Source organism: Dendrobates tinctorius, unplaced genomic scaffold (genome assembly GCF_039654945.1).
Source record: "Dendrobates tinctorius isolate UK_male_01 unplaced genomic scaffold, ASM3965494v1 ptg000015l, whole genome shotgun sequence".
Taxonomy (NCBI): domain Eukaryota; kingdom Metazoa; phylum Chordata; class Amphibia; order Anura; family Dendrobatidae; genus Dendrobates; species Dendrobates tinctorius.
In genome coordinates, this window is record NW_027361683.1 from 39,988,657 (window position 1) to 39,994,656 (window position 6,000).

A 6,000-nucleotide genomic window follows, 5' to 3' on the forward strand; every position below is an offset into this window, starting at 1 on the left:
CCGTCCCTCTAGCTCAGGCTGTGGTGCGCTCCTCTCTCCCGTCCCTCTAGCTCAGGCTGTGGTGCGCTCCTCTCTCCCGTCCCTCTAGCTCAGGCTGTGGTGAGCTCCTCTCTCCCGTCCCTCTAGCTCAGGCTGTGGTGCGCTCCTCTCTCCCGTCCCTCTAGCTCAGGCTGTGGTGCGCTCCTCTCTCCCGTCCCTCTAGCTCAGGCTGTGGTGCGCTCCTCTCTCCCGTCCCTCTAGCTCAGGCTGTGGTGCGCTCCTCTCTCCCGTCCCTCTAGCTCAGGCTGTGGTGCGCTCCTCTCTCCCGTCCCCCTAGCTCAGGCTGTGGTGCGCTCCTCTCTCCCGTCCCCCTAGCTCAGGCTGTGGTGCGCTCCTCTCTCCCGTCCCCCTAGCTCAGGCTGTGGTGCGCTCCTCTCTCCCGTCCCCCTAGCTCAGGCTGTGGTGCGCTCCTCTCTCCCGTCCCCCTAGCTCAGGCTGTGGTGCGCTCCTCTCTCCCGTCCCCCTAGCTCAGGCTGTGGTGCGCTCCTCTCTCCCGTCCCTCTAGCTCAGGCTGTGGTGCGCTCCTCTCTCCCGTCCCTCTAGCTCAGGCTGTGGTGCGCTCCTCTCTCCCGTCCCTCTAGCTCAGGCTGTGGTGCGCTCCTCTCTCCCGTCCCTCTAGCTCAGGCTGTGGTGCGCTCCTCTCTCCCGTCCCTCTAGCTCAGGCTGTGGTGCGCTCCTCTCTCCCGTCCCTCTAGCTCAGGCTGTGGTGCGCTCCTCTCTCCCGTCCCTCTAGCTCAGGCTGTGGTGCGCTCCTCTCTCCCGTCCCTCTAGCTCAGGCTGTGGTGCGCTCCTCTCTCCCGTCCCTCTAGCTCAGGCTGTGGTGCGCTCCTCTCTCCCGTCCCTCTAGCTCAGGCTGTGGTGCGCTCCTCTCTCCCGTCCCTCTAGCTCAGGCTGTGGTGCGCTCCTCTCTCCCGTCCCTCTAGCTCAGGCTGTGGTGCGCTCCTCTCTCCCGTCCCTCTAGCTCAGGCTGTGGTGAGCTCCTCTCTCCCGTCCCTCTAGCTCAGGCTGTGGTGCGCTCCTCTCTCCCGTCCCTCTAGCTCAGGCTGTGGTGCGCTCCTCTCTCCCGTCCCTCTAGCTCAGGCTGTGGTGCGCTCCTCTCTCCCGTCCCTCTAGCTCAGGCTGTGGTGCGCTCCTCTCTCCCGTCCCTCTAGCTCAGGCTGTGGTGCGCTCCTCTCTCCCGTCCCTCTAGCTCAGGCTGTGGTGCGCTCCTCTCTCCCGTCCCTCTAGCTCAGGCTGTGGTGCGCTCCTCTCTCCCGTCCCCCTAGCTCAGGCTGTGGTGCGCTCCTCTCTCCCGTCCCTCTAGCTCAGGCTGTGGTGCGCTCCTCTCTCCCGTCCCTCTAGCTCAGGCTGTGGTGCGCTCCTCTCTCCCGTCCCTCTTGCTCAGGCTGTGGTGCGCTCCTCTCTCCCGTCCCTCTAGCTCAGGCTGTGGTGCGCTCCTCTCTCCCGTCCCTCTAGCTCAGGCTGTGGTGCGCTCCTCTCTCCCGTCCCTCTAGCTCAGGCTGTGGTGCGCTCCTCTCTCCCGTCCCTCTAGCTCAGGCTGTGGTGCGCTCCTCTCTCCCGTCCCCCTAGCTCAGGCTGTGGTGCGCTCCTCTCTCCCGTCCCTCTTGCTCAGGCTGTGGTGCGCTCCTCTCTCCCGTCCCTCTTGCTCAGGCTGTGGTGCGCTCCTCTCTCCCGTCCCTCTTGCTCAGGCTGTGGTGCGCTCCTCTCTCCCGTCCCTCTAGCTCAGGCTGTGGTGCGCTCCTCTCTCCCGTCCCTCTAGCTCAGGCTGTGGTGCGCTCCTCTCTCCCGTCCCTCTAGCTCAGGCTGTGGTGCGCTCCTCTCTCCCGTCCCTCTAGCTCAGGCTGTGGTGCGCTCCTCTCTCCCGTCCCTCTTGCTCAGGCTGTGGTGCGCTCCTCTCTCCCGTCCCTCTAGCTCAGGCTGTGGTGCGCTCCTCTCTCCCGTCCCTCTAGCTCAGGCTGTGGTGCGCTCCTCTCTCCCGTCCCTCTAGCTCAGGCTGTGGTGCGCTCTCCTCTCCCGTCCCTCTAGCTCAGGCTGTGGTGCGCTCCTCTCTCCCGTCCCTCTAGCTCAGGCTGTGGTGCGCTCCTCTCTCCCGTCCCTCTAGCTCAGGCTGTGGTGCGCTCCTCTCTCCCGTCCCTCTAGCTCGCTGTGCGCTTCTCTCGCCCCCGTCCCGCTGTGGTGAGCTCTTACCCTGTCCGCGCTGCTCTGCCCCGTCGTCCTCTCCTCACTCCTAATACTACTTACATTGATTAACTTCACAAAGAGTAAGGGGGTCGGTTCCGGAATTTTCCGGGTTCCCCGCAGCCGCCAGCTTCCGTTTCCGGCACCACCGCCTCTACCTGTAGACCAGGTAAACCTTTCGGCCACGCCCCTTACCTGCTCGCTTACATCAGGCTTCCCCTGTGCTCGTACTCCACCTACCGCTGACCTACAGGTATCTGCAGCCTAGAAATATACTGAACTGACTGGTTGCTACACATCACAGCGAGCAGCGCATCTCCAGACAGTGGAAATGCTCATACAACGTCCGGTGAGTCAGGTACACGCAGGTCCTGCGGCTTTTATTTGTACCTCATTATGTATGCACCAGAATGTAATACGGGTCTTGTGAAGCGCTACATGGTGCAAGTAACTATCAGTCTCCGGAAAGATGGCTGCTCGCTATACCTGTATGAGGCGTGACTGGAGTACTTAACTGTCGCAGCACGACCTCTAGTGGCTGGATTCCCCTTCGCATCATCACCCCCTCCTTCTAGTCGGGCGAGTACGTCACATTTTGCTAATAGCTAGCTGCAGCAGATGTACGGGGAAGGAGAGGAGATTGTTCATGGTCATGCAGGAATAACAGCACAGACTCTGGGAAAGAGGCCTCAAGTAGACATTAACCTGCAAGTAATTAGCAGCAGTACACCAATGGCTTCCAAGTGAGATCATCACACTGTGAGCACTGCAGGCTCTGAGGATCCCAGCATCTCAGCATCCCCAGGATCTCAGCATCCCCAGGATCCCAGCATAATCAGGATCCAAGCATCTCAGCATCCCCAGGATCTCAGCATCCCCAGGATCCCAGCATCTCAGCATCCCCAGGATCTCAGCATAATCAGCATCCCAGCATCACAGCATCCCCAGGATCCAAGCATCTCAGCATCCCCAGGATCTCAGCATCCCCAGGATCCCAGCATCTCAGCATCCCCAGGATCTCAGTATATCTGGATCTCAGCATCTCTGGATCATAGCATCTCGGCATCTTCAGGATTTCAGTTGCTCCGGCGAGATTGCTGTGAGTAGAGTGTTTATAGGACAATGACTTTTACATCACCGAGGAGGCTGCGTCTTCGCTGAAACATCTCTCCCTGAGGTTCTAAGGCTTTCTCATTCTTGCCTTTCACTACTCGTTTGTGTCTTGCAATGCCTTTAGTGCAGGGCAGTGCTTTGTGGAGTCTTCAGCGGGTTTTCAACCATCCAAGGTCTTCCAAGAAGCCTCAGACCAAAGAATCCAAGTCTGTGCCTTCTCAAGCCTCTTCCTTCTGGAAGTCATCCAGTGGCCCCTTTGTTTTCCTTAGAAGACTTTCCTCTGCACCCTGTGCGTCCCCCAAGCGCTCAGCATCTGCCCCCCAAGGTATGCGTGATATACCTTTAAAGTCTTCTACTTCTCCTAAACCTTCATCTTCTAGAAGACAGGACAGTACTCAGGAAAAGAGCATAAGTAAGTCCATTTCAGTCCCTCACACATTCACTTTGAAGCCAAATGCCATTCAATTACATAAGAACAGTAATACGTCCCTACATGATGTCCTTTCTAGCAGTACACTTGCTTCTTCACAGAGTGACATGTCATTATCTCATCCTCCTAACCCTCTCACCTCAGATCCTCCTGCCCCAAAAGCATCTCCTGGTGAGCCTCTTATAAACCCAGGAGATCCTTTACCAACACTTTCTGATTTGCAAGCTGTTTTTGACCTAAAACCATTACTTCCAAAATTGCCCTCCCCACAACTAAGCAGTAAGAGCCAGTCTGTTAATACAGCATTTGATGATAATCTTTTTAATACTGCGATCAGTCCATCCCTTCCCAAATCATTATTATCTTTAAAATCAAATGGATCTCAAACCACCCCCCGTAAGCGTTCATCGTCATCATGCTCCTCACATAACTCATCCCCTGCTCAGTCCCCACTGAAATCGTCCCCCCCACCCTCATCCCGAAGAGCCTCTACTCAAGGTGAACAGCTTCCTGTAACTCCAAGCCCCCCTTGGTCAGAGATAATAGAGGCTCGGCGCCGGTTACTGGCAGTAGAAGGTCGCAGAAGGGCACTATGTGCATTAGAGATGCGGATACAACAGGTACATTGTGTATTCCTACAAGCTGAGCTTAGAGTGGCGAGGCAAAAAGAAGGTTTGGCAAGATTGGTGGAGGCTGCCGGTCGGGCAGAAGTGCAAGCTGCAGTTCATGGGCAGAGAATCCGAAGAGTACTTCGGCGCCAGAAACCACGACTTTTAGCTTGTGCTTTGTGTGTTCCGTGGCCTAGTAAACAGGAGCGACGTGGTGGACAGCATCCAAGACATCCACGATGTGCTCTTTTTCAGGGTAGAAGTCAAGTGCTTAGAGCATGTGTTAGTGGAGAGGAACTAGGGACAAGGGATTAGTAAAATATATTTCTCTTGTAGCTCTAGATATTATCACCTTTGCCTACCGTACTTACTATAAACACTAGAACAGCCTTTGTGGAACCTTGCTTACAGGAATAGTTGGACACTAGAATATTGCTTCTCCGCTCCAGGGCTTGTTTTACATCATCTCCATTCTTTTGCAAAAAAAACAACTCTGCATTAGTTGTCTTATTTACTATTGTGTGGTTCCACAAGCCACCCGAGAAGTGGGAAGTGGGCACTGTGTATATTTTTTTAACTAGAAACATTGCACTTTGGGCATTTGCATGCAGGCTTTTACTAAATACTTTGTTGATGTCTCACATATGCCATTAACCAAGCTTACTATTGTCATAAAAAAGAGGCTCACTAGGTGAGGTGGGTCCTCTAAACCCAAGGTCTGGGTGGGCACCCTGGCATCAGTACCGCAGATGAGTGAGGCACGCAGGACACGGCTAGCAGACCGGAGAGCATCATCAGAGGTAGTGATGGCCGCAGGCAGGCGAGTAACTGAGGAACTGTAAGCCGAAGGCAGACAGGAGGTGTCCTGGAGATCACAGACAAGTAGCAATGGTACTGAAAGCCACAGACGGGTAACTCAGGGATTGTAAACCACAGGAGACATCCTGGAGACTGAAGACAGGAACTGTGCACAGACAAACTAAGTCTTATTAGAAAGTATTAATTACAAGACACAGGTGTGTGTCTTGGGAGGCCTCATATAGGCCTAGTTAGGTTAACACATGGCAGCATGCCAGGCTACTTGTAAAGCCCGACGTGGAGCACAAGAACGGTCTGCGGACTGAGGTGTAGGGGGCAGAGCGCAGATCTGGGACAGGTGTGTAACAACTATCAACTGTTTTTCCTGGGAGAATGATATGGGGGAAGGGTGTTATCATATCAGGATTACCTCTTGGCTAACATTAAAGGGGTTGTCCTCTAAATCACCTGTGCGTAGGATAGGTGATAACTTGCCGATCTATGGGTGTCCCACCGCTGGGACCCGCACTGATGGGCCAGCATGTCTGATGCTCGACAAATGCCCCATTCATTCTCTATGGGGCTGCTAGAAAAGACCAAGTGCAGTGCTTGGCAGCTCTATAAGAAATGAATGGAGCAGTGGTCGGGCGTGCACACTGCCACTCCATTCTATCAGGTATAAAAGTGCCCTTGCCTCTGATGAGTGCGGGTCCCAGTGGTTAACACTCACTGATCAACAAGTTCTCACTTGCCTTAGATACCTTGTTTTACCGCACAAATGTTTATTTCTTATGACAAGATCAGGCTATAAAGAAGTGTGCGATGTCTTTAGAA

The 6,000-nt window shown here is 55.1% G+C and overlaps 1 protein-coding gene across 4 annotated transcripts in view; it reads right to left on the reverse strand.

Annotated features, from left to right (window-relative positions):
* The window catches only part of KDF1 (keratinocyte differentiation factor 1), a 35,102-nt gene extending 32,493 nt beyond the window's left edge, over positions 1-2,609 (reverse strand). For 2 of the 4 annotated variants that reach the window (XM_073563912.1, XM_073563941.1), the window contains exon 1: positions 2,281-2,406. The gene's annotated coding sequence lies outside the window, so the exon portion shown is untranslated. The other 2 variants (XM_073563921.1, XM_073563929.1) reach the window with 2 other exon arrangements.
* Between the last annotated feature and the right edge of the window lie 3,391 nt (positions 2,610-6,000).